Here is a 17,987-nt window from a genome sequence, read left to right on the forward strand (position 1 = left end):
CTGAGTCAACAGATGGGGACGTTTGCAAGACAACAATCATCTGCACAAACATTTCAACGACGTTTGCAGCAGCATGGACTATCAGCTCGGAGAGCATGGTTGCGGTTACCCTTGACGCTGCATCACAGACAGGAGTGCCTGCGATGGTGTACTCAACGACGAACCTGGGTGCACAGATGGCAAAACGTCATTTTTTTGATGAATCCAGGTTCTGTGTACAGCATCACGATGGTCGCATCCGTGTTCGGCGACATCGCGGTGAACGCACATTGGAAGCGTGTATTCGTCATCGCCATACTGGTGTATCACCCGGCGTGATGGTATGGGGTGCCATTGGTTACACGTCTCGTTCACCTCTTGTTTGCATTGACAGTACTTTGTACAGTGGAAGTTATATTTCAGATGTGTTACGACCCATGGCTCTACCCTTCATTCGATCCCTGCGAAACCCTACATGTCAGCAGGATAATGCACGACCACATGTTGCAGGTCCTGTACGGGTCTTTCTGCATACAGAAAATGTTCGACTGCTGCTCTGGCCAGCACATTCTCCAGATCTCTCACCAATTGAAAACATCTGGTCAATGGTGGCCGAGCAACTGGCTCGTCACAATACGCCAGTCATTACTCTTTATGAACTGTGGCATCATGGTGAAGCTGCATGGGCAGCTGTACCTGTACACACCATCCAAGCTCTATTTGACTCAATGCCCAGGCGTATCAAGGCCGTTATTATGGCTAGATGTGGTTGTTCTGGGTACTCATTTCTCAGGATCTATGCACCCAAATTGCGTGAAAATGTAATCACATGTCAGTTCTAGTTTAATATATTTGTCCAATGAATACCCGTTTATCATCTCCATTTCTTCTTGGTGTAGCAGTTTTAATGGCCAGTAGTGTACATATGCCTCTGTCTAAGTAAGATGATAAGTGAGCACACATAGCTGACAAGGTGCAGGTACAACAGAGCAGTTGCAGTCAAACCCTTAAGCAAGGCAGAAAATTTCATTCAGTAGTAGCCCTATGTAATTAAATTATGACTAAAACACATTAACATAGGCTAGAATGAATACTTTACTAAATCACAATTAGATTTCAAATTCATACGCTGTACCTGTTACAGTACCATGACATTGCCACCGGGTACAGTGCCAGTCACTGGTGTTACCACTTCAGTTCATAACATCGTACCCCAAGCAAGGGGTTTACAACGAAAAGAATCACGTGGCTTCAAAGAAGACACACTAACAACCATAGGCCACTCTCAAGCCAAGGCACACATGAATTATCCTTTTAACTCCTCTTCAAATAAAAGGATGCGGCCCACGTCACCAGAGCACGACCTTCGTCACCTTGTTTAGCGGCTGCCCAAGATTGGACAAGTCGCTCAGCGATCCGGCTGGGTACATGTGTTATCCATCCCAATTGTACCCAACCTAACCCCACCGCAAGGCACTGCTACTCCAGCCCCCCCCCCCCCCCCCCCCTTCCGTCATGTGTGGTTCACAACTCTCCCCACTGTGCTGAGCCTCCACACCTCAAGCAGGAAACCCAAAGATAAGTCACAAGGTGGGTGACTACCGACACTAGTGCCAGATGCAGTTAGACCAGCAAACCGAGCTGCCACGGCGGAACTGCCTTTTTGCAGTTTCTTCAGATTGTAATGGCACGTCGTTCTGTAAGGGGATGAGCAAGGGGCAAATCCTGTCCCACTCAGTTTGGAAGCAGTTGATTTGTTTGTTGGGTTCAGTCTATAACCTGAGATTCTGTGCCCGCATCCAGCAGATAGGTAGTGGACATTGAACCCACAATCCTCCTACATCTGCATACATACACCGCAAGCCACTGTATGGTGGAGGGTACCTTGAACCATTACCCATCATTAGTTTTGCTGTTCTATTTGCAAATGGAGCAAGGTAAAAAGACTGTCAAAACACTTCGATATGACCCCTAATTTCTCTTATCTTTCAAATTCTCATATGAAATATATGTTGGTGGCAGAAGTATCCTTCTGCAGTCATCAGCAGATGCAAATTTTCTCAATTTTCCCGATAGTGTTTCACTTTTTTAGAGCAAGCCGTGATTCATTGCGCCAAATAGAAATTCTGTCTGAATCAATCCTTCACCCTCGTACAATTACTCAATGACAACACTTCTCCATACACTACAACATCAATAGTGAACAGTTATTGATTGCTGCTCATTGTATCCGCCAGATCATTTATGTATATAAAGAGCAAGCAGTCCTGTAACATTTCTCGGGATCTCCTGATGAACACTTGCTGTCTTTTATTCTCTGTCGGACATAGATACACAGAACTGGCTTGTAGTGGATTTGCAAAATGTGTAACAGCTTGTACACCTACTACATTAAACAAGCTTTCAGCATTCAGTTGCTTCACAGGCAATATGTGTATTACCTTTTTGAAAGGAGCAAGAATACTCTGAATTGTGAATACATGTGCACTAGTTGCTATGTTGGCAGTATCCAAAGTCATTCCAGTAATATTTCCTGCCTTATAATCTATATGTTGCTTCATGTGATTCTCATCCAGCATAAAGATCACAAGCAGTTCAGGTGGTTCCAAGCATGAAACTCCATACTTCAATTTGCTTGAGAAATTAACATAACTTGGGTCACATTTATATTGCAGTTAAGCTTCCTTTATGATTTTGAGTGTGGTAGAATGAGAAAACTACATGATTGCAAAAACTTACAAGCATGTAGAGAAATAGTAAAAAATACAGAACAAAGAATGAAAAGCTTTGGATCAAATGTATGGTGAGCCTTGGATTGAATAGACAATGAAGTTTGTGACTTCAGGAATGAAACAACCTTCATCTTACCTTCTTTAATTGGTAATGTTTCAAGAAGGGAGTAAAAACAGGCATGTGTAAATCACTTTCTCTGCTTCTGGTTAAGCCTGTAAATAACTGTCACTTAAACTGCTAACGGTCTTTTTAAGTGTGTTGGCAACAATCTTGACACTCTTCATGCACTGTTTTAATACTGAGGTTTGTGCAAACCATTTTATACCCATTATCACGTGGAGTTTGAATTAAAATACAGAAGACTACATAATCTTCTTTCACAGCTTAACTCCGGAGTTCATTCACTGTAATATTTTCACTTTTTTTCACATATTCATCATGATCTTGAAATTTTTTTTCCCTTTGTGTAGAAGTGGTTTCTGTGCTTTTGGATGTAGCTGTTCTCAAACCATCTACTTTCCAGCCTCTGACATTTGTACTGACAAGGGAACCTCCCCATCGCACCCCCCTCCGATTTAGTTACAAGTTGGCACAGTGGATAGGTCTTGAGAAACTGAACACAGATCAATCGAGAAAATAGGAAGAAGTTGTATGGAACTATGAAAAAAATTAATAAAATATACAAACTGAGTAGTCTATGAGCAAGATAGGCAACATCAAGGAGTACATATACTCAGGAGCGCCGTGGTCTCGTGGATAGCGTAAATTGCTGCGGAGCGAGAGGTCCTTGGTTCAAGTCTTCCCTCAACTGAAAATTTTACTTTCTTTATTTTCGCAAAGTTATGATCTGTCCGTTCGTTCATTGACGTCTCTGTTCACTGTAATAAGTTTAGTGTCTTGTGTTTTGCAACCACACCGCAAAACCGTGCGATTAGTAGATGAAATGACGTGCCTCTCCAATGGGAACTGAAAACATTTGATCTCGAGGTCATAGGTCAACCGATTCCTTCACAGGAAAACACATCTGACATATTCTATGCGACACTGGTGATGGCATGTGCGTCACATGACAGGAATATGTTGTCGACCCACCTAACTTGTACGCTTAGAGAATGGGTAAAAAGATTCTTCTACCTTGCCCGATTTAGGTTTTCTTGTGGATGTGATAATCACTCCTAAAAAAGTGATGAAAACATAAGAGTTTGTCACATAAACTGAAAATAAAAAATTAAACTTTTCACTCGAGGAAAGACTTGAACCTAGGACCTATCGTTCCGTAGCTGCTCTCGCTAACCACGGGACCATGGCGCTCCTACACTCCCATTGTCCTTTATGTTGCCTATCTTCGCATGGACTACTCAGTTTGTATATTTTACTAATTTTTTTCATAGTTCCACACAACTTCTTCCTGTTTTCTCGATTGATCTGTGTTCAGTTTTTCAAGGCCTATCCACTGTGCCAACTTATAACTAAATCTGAGGGGGCTGCGATGGGGAGGTTCCCTTGTGAGCACCATCCTCCATGTTCACTGGTTTGCCCAATCTTTAAGAAAGGAAAGAAGATAAAAGAATAACAAGTCTATTGACCGCTTGCCACAGATGGAGGAGTAAAAAAAAATATGGATGCTTACATTCTGTTAACATGGGATACCTCTCCATAGAAACCTACAGATTATCTTAATCCGTCCCCACACCCATTGCAGATGTGCCCGTGCTAGAATCTCAGGCACCATAGGTTGCAGTCGAAGAGTAGGACGAGAATCGAGGTGAGGCTATTAGGCTATTCCAATAACTACAGAAATGCCAGAACCCCCCCCCCCCCCTCCACACACACGCACACACACACATACATACATACATTCGGATCTGAACCAATCTTCATTGATGTGGTTCCATCCACACCAGTGACAGGCAGTGATTCTGGGGTGTGACTGATCCACCTAGCCTCTTCACGTCTAACGAAGACAACCACCTCTTCCTCTTTTGCAATGTGCATTGCACTAAAAGAACCATGCTTCACTGATGACCATTCTCCAACACACAGTGGCACATTATGTTGGAACCGTGCTGGCCCCTAGAGGGCATTTTCATGGGTCTGTACATTGATTCGCATAGATGTCATCTGTGATTCGCCTTTGCGTTGCATTGGAAGCAGTAGTGGAGCACATTTAAACAATCCCAGCGATCACCATTTATAATGTTTATTTACCTCAGGCAGGCCCCTACATTGAGGAAACCCCTTAATCCAACAATTTCTTTCTCCTCACTCTCCCCCCCCCCCCCCCCCCCCATTTATCCCACTTGTGAACTTCACTGTGCATCCTCCCCCCCCTCCCCCTCTCCCCCTGTGGGAGGATTGCCAGTTCATCAGCAGGGGCCTTCTCATTGCATTGACCAGCTTCTCATCGACACTGATCTGTCTCCTCTGTAATGTTACTGTAGCCAACTTCAGTGTTGCCCATGACACCTTTTCAGCTATCATTACAATCTCTTCCTCCAATTTCATGGCTTTGCTTCATTGGTCATACATAATGATCCTCGTGATGGTGACCACTTTCTAGTGAACCTGTCACTTCCTTGTCACTGCCTGACGGACCAGTTACCATGCTGGGTGCTTCAAGGAGCCAACTGGCAACTGTATGCTTCTTCTGTTACGTTTGCTCCGTCTGTGTCAGATTGCGTTGATGAGGTTGTGCAAGACATCATAGAGACACTGCACCACTGGAACTGCAGTTCCCTTTTGTACAGCTCCCCTCTATCGCCATTTGGTGCCATGGTGAATCAAAGACATTTCCGTAGCTGTTCAGGATTGTCAAAGAGCCCTACAAGCTTTCAAGCAGCATCTTCCGCAGACCAACCTTCTCATTTTTAACTGACTTTGTGCTAGGGCTCCCTATCTAGTTAAATGCAATAACAAGAAATGCAGGAAGTGTTGTTTTTCCTCCCCAGGAACGTATGCCTTTCATCCCAGATGGGGAGCAAGCTAAAGATACACAAATTTACCGGGTCTCGTACTGCAGGGTGGTCTTTGTACTGATGCTTTGCTTTTTGCTGAACATCTTGAGACCCATTTTGTAATGACAACATTGTTGTTTTCTTAAATAGCTACCTTCTGAATGCATAAGTGACAAATTGAAGACATCCCCCTTCCCTTCATCCCTCGTTACACCATATTATATAATGAACTTTCCACTGGCTGCAAACTGCTTCAGGCTCTTGCCTCCTCTCACGATATGGCCTCAGATCCTGATTCCATTCACAATCAGATGATTGAGCATGTGAATGTTACTCAATGGCTCCATCTTACCAGTGTCTTCAACCATATTTGACTTGAAGGAATCTTCTCTTTGCAATGGAAAGATAGTATCATCATCCCCATCCTTAAGCAGAGCAAAATCCAACGTCAATCAACTGTTGCCAGCTGATTAGCCTCATCAATGTGCCCTACAAACTGTTCAAAAGGATGATTGCGTGCCGATTATGCTGGGTTCTCGAATCTTGAGGTCTTTTGTCCCCCTGTCAATGTGGTTTGAGACATGATCCACAACCGGCCGTCTGGTTAGGTTGGAAACAGCAATTTTACAGTTTCTTTCTCTGTGCAAGAACCTCATTGCAGTCTTTTTTTATGTATCCAAGGCGTGCAACTGCCTGGCGCCATCACATTTTATTTACCCCTCTATGACTGTGGCTTTTGAGCTTCTCTGCCGATCCATATTCATCATAGCTTCCTTTATTTATTTTATTTATTTATTGTTCCGTGGGACCAAATTAAGGAGAAATCTCCGTGGTCATGGAACGAGTCAATACACGAAATTATAACACGATAGTAGAAACAGATAAAATGAACTATAAGAAACATATTCAGGTGACAATTCGTAAGTTTAAATAAAGAAAATCAACAATGTAACACTGGAATTTGCCTAATTTTTCAGCTCTCCCAGGAGCTCCTCGACAGAATAGGAGGAGGGAGCCATGAGGAAACTCTTCAGTTTGGACTTCAAAGTGTTTGGGCTACTGCTAAGATTTTTGAGTTCTTGTGTAGCTTATTGAAAATGGATGCAGCAGAATTGTGCACTCCTTTCTGCACAAGAGTCAAGGAAGTGCATTCCACATGCAGATTTGATTTCTGCCTAGTATTAACTGAATGAAAGCTGCTAACTCTTGGGAATAAGCTAATATTGCTAACAACAAACGACATTAAAGAAAATATATACTGTGAGGGCAATGTCAGAATTCCCAGACTGTTGAATAGGGGTCGACAAGAGGTTCTCGAACTTACACCACACATAGCTCGAACAGCCCGTTTTTGAGCCAAAAATACCCTTTTTGAATGAGAAGAATTACCCCAAATAATAATACCATATGACATAAGTATATGAAAATATGCGAAGTAGACTACTTTTCGTGTTGAACTGTTACTTATTTCAGATACTATTCTAATGGTAAATAAAGCAGCATTTAGTTTCTGAACAAGATCCTGAACATGGGCTTTCCACAACAGCTAACTATCTATCCGAACACCTAGGAACTTGAACTGTTCCATCTCGCTTATAATATGCCCATTCTGTCTGATCAAAATATCATTTCTTGTTGAATTGTGAGTTAGAAACTGTAAAACCTGAGTCTTACTGTGATGTAGCATCAAATTATTTTCCACAAGCCATGAACTTATTTCATGAACTACATTATTCGATACTGTTTCAATATTACACACAAGATCCTTCACTACCAAGCTGGTGTCATCAGCAAACAAATATTTTTGAATCACCTGTAATACTAGAAGGCATATCAATTATATAGATAAGAAACAGCAGTGGCCCCAGTACCGACCCTTGGGGAATGCCCCACTTAACAGTGGCCCATTGGGACTGAACATCATTACCACTCTCAATATTGCGGAGAATTTCCTTCTGATTTCTGTTCTTAAAGTAAGAGGTGAACCAATTGTAAGCTACTCCATAATGGTCCAACTTTTGCAGTAATATTTTGTGGTCAACACGGTCAAAAGCCTTCATTAAATCAAAGAAAACACCTAGCGTTCGCAACCTTTCATTTAATCTGTCCAAAACCTCACAGAGAAAAGAGAATATAGCATTTTCAGTTGTTAAACCATTTCTAAAACCAAACTTACATTTGACTGCAAATTATGTGAATTTAAATGCTCCAGTAACCTCGTATATACAACCCTCTCGATAACTTTAGCAAACACCGATGGCATAGAAATAAGTCTATAATTGTCAACATTATCCCTGTCTCCCTTTTTACAAAGTGGCTTCACTACCGAGTACTTTAATCGGTCAGGAAACCAACCACTCCTAAAGGAAAAGTTACAGATATGGCAAAGTACTGGGCTAACATACATAGATCAATACTTCAGTATTCTGCTAGATACCCCGTCATACCCATGAGAGTTCTTGGTCTTTAGTGATGTAATTATTACCTCAATCTCCCTCTTGTCAGTATCATGGAGGAGCATTTCAGGCAACAGCCTCGGAACACTTATTTCTACGAGCACTATATGATTCCCTGTTGGGACTAGGTTTCTATTTAGTTCACCTGCTATATTCAGAACATGATTATTAAATACTGTACATACATGCGACTTATCAGTAACACGGACATTCCCACTATGCACTGATTCTATATCCTCGACCTGCCTCTGCAGACCAGCCACTTCCTTTACGACTGACCATATGGTTTTAATTTTATCCTGAGACTTAGCTATTCTATCTGCATACCACATACTTTTTGCCTTCCTAATAACTTTTATAAGCACCTTACAATACTGTTTGTAATGGGCTGCTGCATTTAGATTTTGACTGTTTCTAACGTTAAGATATAATTGCCACTTTGGTCTACAGGATATTCTTATCCCTCTAGTCAGCCACCAAGGCTGCCTGTTTGTGCTAGTACCCTGTTTTGAATGTTCTAATGGAAAGCAACTTTCAGAGAGCATGAGAAAAGTCTTGAGGAGAGCATTATATTTATCGTCTACTGTATCAGCACTATAAACGTCTTGCCACTCTTGTTCCTTGATAAGGTTTACAAAGGTCTCTACAGCAACTGGATCAGCTTTCCTAAGAAGTTGACAACTATATTTAACATGTGTTGCAGCACAAAAATCTTTTAGAGTTAAAATTTGTGCATCATGATCTGAAAGGCCATTCACCTTTTTGCTAACAGAATGCCCTTCTAGTAACGAGGTAGGAACATAAATGTTGTCTGTAGTTGTTGTACTGTTCCCTTGCACTCTCGTTGGAAAGAATATGGTTTGCATAAGATTATATGAATTAAGGAGGTCTACCAGCATCCTTTTCCTTGCACAATCATTTATACAATTAATATTGAAGTCACCACATATAACTAACTTTTTGTATTTCCTATAAAGTGAACCAAGAACCTCCTCTAGCTTTAGCAAAAATGTTGTGAAATTGGAGTCTGGGGATCTATAAATAACAACCGTAAGAAGTTTAGCTCCACTAAATTTAACCACACCTGCACAACATTCAAACACCTTTTCAGTGCAGTACTTTGAAACATCAATTGACTCAAATGGGATACCATTTTTCGCATATGTGGCTACTCCCCCACACCGCAGAACTCCTAGAAAAGCTGCCAGCCAACCTGTATCCTGGTAAAGGAAGCCTCTGAATTATCTCCTTCTTTAAGAAGTGTTCAGATATACCAATAATTTCAGAGTCAACATCTATAGGCAGTTCACTAACTTTATCTCTAATACCTTGTATGTTTTTATGAAATGTACTAATTCCCTCATCAATCGGCTACCTAAGCTTTGTCGAAAGTGGTTCCTTTGTTAGAGAGATTTCCCTTAAGCAGGAATACCTATCAGCTGACTTCAATCTAAAAAAGGTACAGCTCTAACACCCACTACTACACTGCTGATCTTTATCCCACTGGTTATTAAGGGGTAGAACTGGTGCTACTCTCTGCTCTCCATGGATCCAAGAGAATGGTGTCATCATACCAGGGTTCATCCAGACCCAGACCTCTACTTGGACCTTGTTGCATGTTCACGATTTTTGGGACTTCATCTTGACAAAAAATTGACTTGTCTCTTCCATATTTGTCGTCTAAAGGCTAACTGCATGTTAAAGCTTAATGCTTTCTGCTTCCTTGCCCACACCTCTTGTGGAGCGGAAAGTGCTAATTTTGTGTGCGTCTACTGGTTGCCATAGCTCAGCGGCACCTTCAGTTTTTTCAGTTGTTAGACTCAGTCCATCATTGTGGAGTTAGACTGGTCACTATCACCTTCCAGACTAGGTCCATAGAAAGTCACATTGCCGAACCAGTATCTTCCCTTTTCAGTTGTGACAGTATCAACTTTTAGTCTCTTATGCAATCGCCATTCAACAATGACATGATCATTTAACATATCCTATTGCTATTAAATGAAACAACAAGTTCACTGTTACCAGTCACCATTTTATTTTTATTTATAAAACGGTGACTCGTAACAGTGAACTTGTTTCATTTAATGTCAGTAACAGTCACGGTAAAGCCTAACCTAAAAATGTTTGCATTTAAAGTTAATCTGCCCAGTCAGGCAATCAAGGCTATTTTCGAGTACAAAAACAGTGCAGAAAAGGTCACAATGACGACACAACACGTACACTTCAATAGGAATTGTCTCAAGAATAACGTCATCCCAAATTATGTCAAGATTGACATCAAAACAAACACGACAACTGCGAAGAAAACACTGGAAATCGCACGAAAACTCTGGGTGAAAAATGAACTGAAAGAACTTTATATTAAAAAACAAATGTTCAACACTCAGCTTTATAATGCGGAATTACAGTTGGGAAAGTTGCTTCCATAACCAAAAAAGTCAAAGAGTACACCGAGTTCATCATACAGAAAACGAAAGCTACACAGAAGAAAAAACGAGCCAATCTTATGAAGCAACAATTACCTCCCAAACCGAACCAAAACAGCCAAAGGAAACACACATTCTACACTCCTTTCCTCAACAACACGAACATAATATTGACTGCAGAAGAAGAGGCACCACTCTGCAAAGACTTAAAACACAATGTTCAAGCTCCACTGGACCAAAAGAACCAAGAAAAGCTCATCACTTGTGTCACACAGATCTCGACCATCGCCTTTAAGAAGCAAACTGACAGAATATCAGCCTGCCACAAAATTAATGAAGTCATTGAAAAGGAAATTGCAAAACCATTCCCAGCATACAAGAAAAGAGAAGAAGCCCTTACACGTACTATTAAGACTAAATTAAACATGAATTATGCAATAATTGTAAAAGCTGACAAGGGCAACACAACTGTTGTAATGGACAGAACAACATACATAGAAAAATCTTTAGACTTCTTCCAAACCAGCAACATAACTGAAATACATAAAGATCCAACAGCCAGCATACAAAAGGAGATTAAACACATTTCAAACAACATTAACTTTCTACTCACCATCCAAGAAGCAAGAAACATTGTAACAATGAGCCCACAAGCACCTTGCCTTAGATCACAACCAAAGATCCACAAAAATGGGACCCCCATCAGGCCCATAGTGAACTGTAGGATCAGCCCAACATTGAAGCTCAATAAAATACTCTTCAGAATTCTCAAACAAGTATACACATTCCATAATGAGAGAACACTTAAAAACACAACAGAATTCACACAATATGTCAAAAACATACAAGTACCTGATGGAGCCACACTTGCCTCATTTGACATACAAGACCTTTATTCCTCTGTGCCAATAGGTCCCACACTACAGATAATCAGTGCCAACCTACATAAACACAAAAAAATCCCTTCAACTCACATTAATGAACTAATGGACCTGCTTGAATTCACACTTTCACACAACTATTTTAAATTTAACAATAAAATCTACAAACCAACAGATGATCTGGCAATGGGCTCAAATCTTTCCGGATTGCTAGCAGAAATATTTATAAGTAACCCATAAGACAAAATCCTGAATTCCAATCACCACGTCCTCAAAAATATCATCTACTACTACAGATATGTAGATGATACCATCATTTTAATCAAAGGCACCAAAGATGACATCAGTGAGTTGAATCAGTTTTTCAACACATACTACAATCCACAACTCCTCTTGCCACCCCGCAACACACAAAATGGCAGCATTCCGGTACATGATTATAGAGCTATCCAACTACCACTCTCAGAAGATAAATGTGATCAAGAAATTGAAATAATAAAACAAACAGCTATTGAAAATGGTTATAACAGCTCCATAGTAAACACCCTAAAACACTCAGTAATGGCAAAGCAATCACAACACAAAAAACAAAAAGAAAATAACATCTTCAATACAATCCCCTTTCTGGGTAACATTTCATACCAGATTGCCAATGTCTTCAAATGAAAAGGCATAAGCATATCCTTTACAACAGACAAGAAGATTGGACAGAAGTTACCCCACAACATCGGCACATGAAACCCACTTCATCACACGGGTGTCTACAAAATTGAATGTTTGGACTGTGACTGCTTCTACATAGGCCAGACAGGCAGATCATTTGAGATTAGGTTCAAGGAACACATGACAGCACTAAAAACAAAAAATACCACACATCAGCAATAGCTACCCACCTGCATGAAACAAAACACCATGTTAACAACACAAGTATTAGCATCCTACGCATCCAATCAAAAGGCAGAAAACTAGACATCCTTGAAACACTCCAAATATGCAAACACCAAATAAAACAACCAGAATCCATCTTAAATGACAAAAATGACAATAGTATCATCTCTGTTTTCAGCAACTGCCTACACTCTTAAAAATGCGCGCGCGCGCGCTGCGCGCGCGCGCACACACACACACACACACACACACACACACACACACACACACACACACACACACACTTCCTCTCTCTCTTCCTCTCCTTCTGCCTCCAGCCCCTCGTATCTGTTTATTAATCCCAATCAAAGAATGTCATCTATGTATGATTTTACTGCTGTAGCCAGTATGATCATTGTAATTTAAGTCTGTAACATTTCACCTAATTGTTATTAACAAGTATGAAGTTTAAGCCATTTTGACATTTCACCCGATTGTATAAACGAGTATGAATGTTTAGCTGTTTTAACTTGTCAAAATTGGATTTATATACCACCTGAAGTACACACACATATATTCGACAACTCAAAACAAACACCTCCAAATGCTTTAAACAATTATTCTGTAATAATGTTGTTACAGTGTATATTCTTTGCACTTTGCTATTATGTCTTCTCTTCGGCTATATGAACCTTGCACCCAGCTGATTCCAGACGCCATATTTGTTTACAAATGTGGCAGTATACATGTGACGTGTTACGACAGCAAAAGGAACCTGTGACCACTGGAGGTACTCTAGTTTACTTATTTAATGTTTACCATTAGAGATCAGTTAATTTTTTGTCAAACGTAATCCTAAACCATATTCTGAAATAGTGTCTTGTTTCTCCACTAGGCAGTGCCACAAGTTCCTCCAAAAATCATAACACAACACACACACAAATGTAATACTAACTAATGTAAATCCACCCGATGATGGAGGTTTAAACCTTCGAAACGTGTCGTGAAAATAAATAAAAATAAAACGGTGACTGGTAACAGTGAACTTGTTGTTTCATTTAATGTCAGTAACAGTCACGGTAAAGCCTAACCTAAAAATGTTCGCATTAAAATATCCTATTGTTTTTGATAGATAGAAGGCAGTTAAATGGTAAGTTGCTAGGATTAGTTTTGGCCAAGTTATTAGCACAGGGTTTATTTAGCTTAGTCTTTTACCAAAATGACAAACTTGCTATTCCTTGAATAACATTTAATCATGAAAGAACATTTACTCAGTTCAACAATCAGGCAGTCTCTGTGAGGTTGATGCGAATAAAGCCTCTGACACACAAATTTAACTAAACAACTTTTACTGCAAGACAACAGGACATCTTTCTGGTTCATTGATATTGACTTAAACCCACTGGAGCCTTGAATTAGGTATAACAATTAGTATAAATAAATACAGAATCATAACAGACAGAAATAAACACAATCAAAAAGGAGAATTCAGATTGTTAAAACATCAGTTTAAACAATACCTCGAAACATTTAAAGCTTACAAAAGAGAATTAATATTAATTGTGGTTAAGTGCTGCAGAAACCATGTTCTCCTTTGGCACTCCTTAGATTATCATATGTCATAAGAAACAAAAACACTGGTTATAAAAGCTGAGATAATAAGAAACGTTTGACAGTATTAACCCATTTTGATTCCACTCAGAAAGAGATGAGGTAAATGTTATGTCACAATAAATACTATTGATAAACAGGCATATGAAATTTTAACTGTGGCAAGTAGCAATAAGTAAATGTTCAGTGCCAGTTTCCAGGTGAGATCTGAAGTGACAATTTTAGCATAAAGTTCTCACCAAGTAATTTTCACTGTGAATTGTCTTGGAGTAACAGATCCATAGCCTCAAAGTTGTGTACCAAATTTCACTGACTTACACTTTCTTCTTGAGGCACTTCTCAAAGTTAAAAGAAAGACCTGGACTGCAGGAAGCACATTGGACGTAGAAGGCGCCAAGTAGAAGTTTCACACTTGACCACCAAATCAAATTATATGGCAATGTAGCACCTCTAGGTCATCAACATTGAAAATGTCCAACTAACTCTAGCAAATGGCTGATTCAACAAGTGTGACTGATCCACTTAAGACGACGTAGTGGAGGCTGCTCCTGTGTGGGCACAGAAGGTTAAACGTTTCTCAGAAGTTGTGAGAAGATACAGTAAGACCTACTATCAATCTCACACCTTCGCACTGGTGACTTTTTGCATACAAGGGGCATCGTCCACCTGACACCCCCTCTCAGGTGGAATGCATCTCACAATCCTCTGTCCAGACCTCCACCTTTTGTTTTCCTAGACACTTCTCATGTTTTCCCAGACACACTGCTAGGTTGCAGTAGGTACTGGGAGATGAAGAAGCTTGCACAGGATAGAGTAGCATGGAGAGCTGCATCAAACCAGTCTCAGGACTGAAGACCACAACAACAACTGCTTTGTTGGTACACAGGCCACGAATTAGGACCTATCTGTTTCAAGGTCCTAAAGTTTGTAACTCCATGACCTGTTGGCATATCTTCCTGTCATTTCTTCAGGAGTTTCAGCATGCTGCCATCTTTTACACTGACAGCTTTAAAACTGTGGATAATACAGGATATGCTTTTGTAATTACCTCCACTAATCAGGGACACCATTAATTGCCGGGCTGAGCTGTAAGTCATTAACAGAGCCTTCTGTTTTATTAAACAGGCTTCCCACAATTGTGTTTTAGTATGTAGTAACTTAACGAGCAGTCTCCAGGTGACTGATGTTACCCTTGCCAACCTGTGATCTTTATTCATTAGCTTCTTGTTGAACTTGGTTGTACTGCCTGGTCAGATGTCTTTCTGTGAGCATCGCAGAAAACAAGCTGGCTTACAATTTGGCTTGAGAAGTGATTATTCTTCCCCCATTAAGTTTGATGACCCCAAATGTGGATTTTCTAGTGTAAATAAGACCTCTGCTCACTCAGAAATGGAACATCGTGTGGTGGACTACCACCTCCTCTAATAAAATCCACACCATCGAGGGATGGAAGGCTGATTAAAAACCTATACCTCCTACAGAAAATAAGAGTACAGATGGGGAATACAATTGGAAGAGGAGTAAGGTAAGGCTTCTCACCCCCCCCCCCCCCCCCCTGTACTGCCTAACATATATTTGGAGCATATCATTCAGAAATGGTTGATACAAAACAGAGGAGTGCAGGTTGGTGGTATGAGCTTAGAATGTATTCAATTCGTGGACGATATGGTGCGAGCAAAAGAACTGGTATGTTAAAAGAATTAAATAAAACCTGCAAGGAATTTAGAATGAGAAGCATTATTACAGACAACATGAGATTTAATAAGGGGGTGAAAACACATACAGCAATTGCCAAGGAGGTATTTAATAAGAAGAAGCTTCTATGTGGCTGCAAGGACAAGGACCTGAGGAAGAGACTGGCGAAGTGCTTCATATGGAGTGTGACATTATACGGAGCTGAGACATAGACACTGAGGAAAGAGGAAGAAAGAAGAATAGAAGCATTTGAGATGCAGATATGGGGGAGGATGGAAGGGATAAAAAGGGTAGACAGAGTGAGAAATGAGGTGGTGTTGAGAAGAGTGGGGGAAGAGAGAGAAATTTTAAAGGTAATCGGGGAGAGAAAACACAATTGACTTGGACACTGGCTTGGGAAAGATTTTTTATTTACTAATGGATGCTATGGAAGGACCAGTGAATGGCAGAAGAGGAATAGGATGCAGAAGATACCAGATAGTGGATAGTACAAGGATAAGAAACAATTATGAGGAAACGAAGAGGGTATCAAATGACTCGACCTTATGGAGAGTTACATGTGCGGCCCTGCCCTAGAGCAGAATGAAATGATGATGGTAGTATCAAGGTGACCACTGCTACATGACCATCATCCTTCTGCTCCTCCCAGAAGGAATCCACTGTCATCTGTCACCTCCGCATATCAGACTGGTGCATGGTTTTATTTTACATAGTGAGCCATCCTCACATTGTGGTTGTGGAGCCTTGTGGACAGTTGCTCATATTGTGGTGGAATGCTCCCTCCTTCTGGTTCATAATTCCTTGCCTCTCATGTTGGCAGACAATTCACGGACAATTGACTGGTTTGCCATTTTCTTCATGACAGTGGTTTGTATTTTCAGATATGATGTTTTAAACTACTTTTAGGGCAAGGACAGTTTGGTTGGGGTTGGAGGCATCTCCTGCTACTTGTTGGGTCAGGGGACTGCTACACCCTGTTTTACATTTTAGGAGTAGTGCTCTGTTGAATAGTGGGTGTTCTCCCCCATTTTAGCACTTTGCCTATGATGGACCAGGGGTAGGATGCTGTTGGAGGACCTGCTGGCTCCGCACACAGAGTCCTGTGGGCACCCACTTGCTATTTTATTTCTGCCATCTTGTATTATTGTTTATGGTCCACCAGTTTTTCATTACAGTTTTAGCCATTTCCTTTTCACTGTTCTGGATCCCTCAACTAGAAGGCATTTTTTGCTCTGTAACTGTCTTCACTCTTAATGGGGTTGGAGGGGGTCAGATGCGGGTTGGGCTTCCGTTGCCATGCTTGAGCCATGGGAGACCATTTGTCTGCTCTAACCTGTGTACTGGTCCATTCCATATACTTGTACATTTCCGTAAGTCATTTTTCAGCTCTAGCATCAATATTGCTTTCATTGCTTCACTTTTACCGCTGTTACTTATTTTCCTCATATGATCGCATTCCTAGTGGATGAAACAACCTCCGGATGAACAAACTCGTGGTCAGGGGACTGATGACTATGCTGTTTAACATCAAAGCAATATTTTGAAAAATAAACACACACAAAACACTGTTATATAAATGTCTCATCAACTTCTTCTGAGATTACAGAAAATCATTTATTCTCTCAAAAATAAAAGCTCACTTGGATTTGATGGTGTTTCCAAAGGAGTACTAAAGACTTGTTTCCCTATAATAAGAGCTATATTTTCTTAAATATGTGGTTCAGCAATAATGCAGGTCATTTTCCCTGAGAGATTGAAATATGCCATTGTTAAACCGCTCTATAAGAAATGTGATAGGGGAGATGTCCGTAACTGCTGACCCATTTCATTACTGATACCATTATCCAAAATTTTTCAGAAGATGATGTATTCTACACAGTCCAGTCACATTAATGTGACCACTGCCTATGTTTGCACGTACAATAACCACTCACAGACACCAGTTGGCAGCACTAGTAGTGGAGGGTTATATAGCATGGGGGGGGGGGGGGGGTGCTGAAAACAGTGCATTCGTTGTTGTAATGTGGAAACAGAGCAATGTATCTGACTTTCAGAAGGGCACTACCATTGGCTTTAAGGCAAGGGTGGAAGCATTTCTGAAACGGCTAAGTTCGTAAATTGTTCATGTGCCACCATGACAGATAGCCATTGGCAAGTACGGTGTGAAACATCTGAAAGCAAATGCCGTGCAACAGTTGTCAGAAGGGTCCAGGCCAGAAGAGGAAGTGTTATAGTCTGGGGAATATCCTTTTATTATCTGGGTGATCTTGTTATTCTGGAAGGCAGAGTGGATCAACACAGGTATGCATCTACTCGTATCGTTGGTGCCAGAATGAGGCTTTTGACAGGTGGTCACATCAATGTGACTGAATAGTGTATAATAGT

General features: G+C 40.7%; 1 protein-coding gene across 2 annotated transcripts in view; it reads left to right on the plus strand.

Moving 5' to 3' along the window:
• The window catches only part of LOC124715625 (cell division cycle and apoptosis regulator protein 1-like), a 263,366-nt gene that overhangs the window by 14,950 nt on the left and 230,429 nt on the right, over window positions 1-17,987 (plus strand). The window lies entirely within an intron of this gene.

Source organism: Schistocerca piceifrons, chromosome 1 (assembly GCF_021461385.2).
Source record: "Schistocerca piceifrons isolate TAMUIC-IGC-003096 chromosome 1, iqSchPice1.1, whole genome shotgun sequence".
Classification (NCBI taxonomy): domain Eukaryota; kingdom Metazoa; phylum Arthropoda; class Insecta; order Orthoptera; family Acrididae; genus Schistocerca; species Schistocerca piceifrons.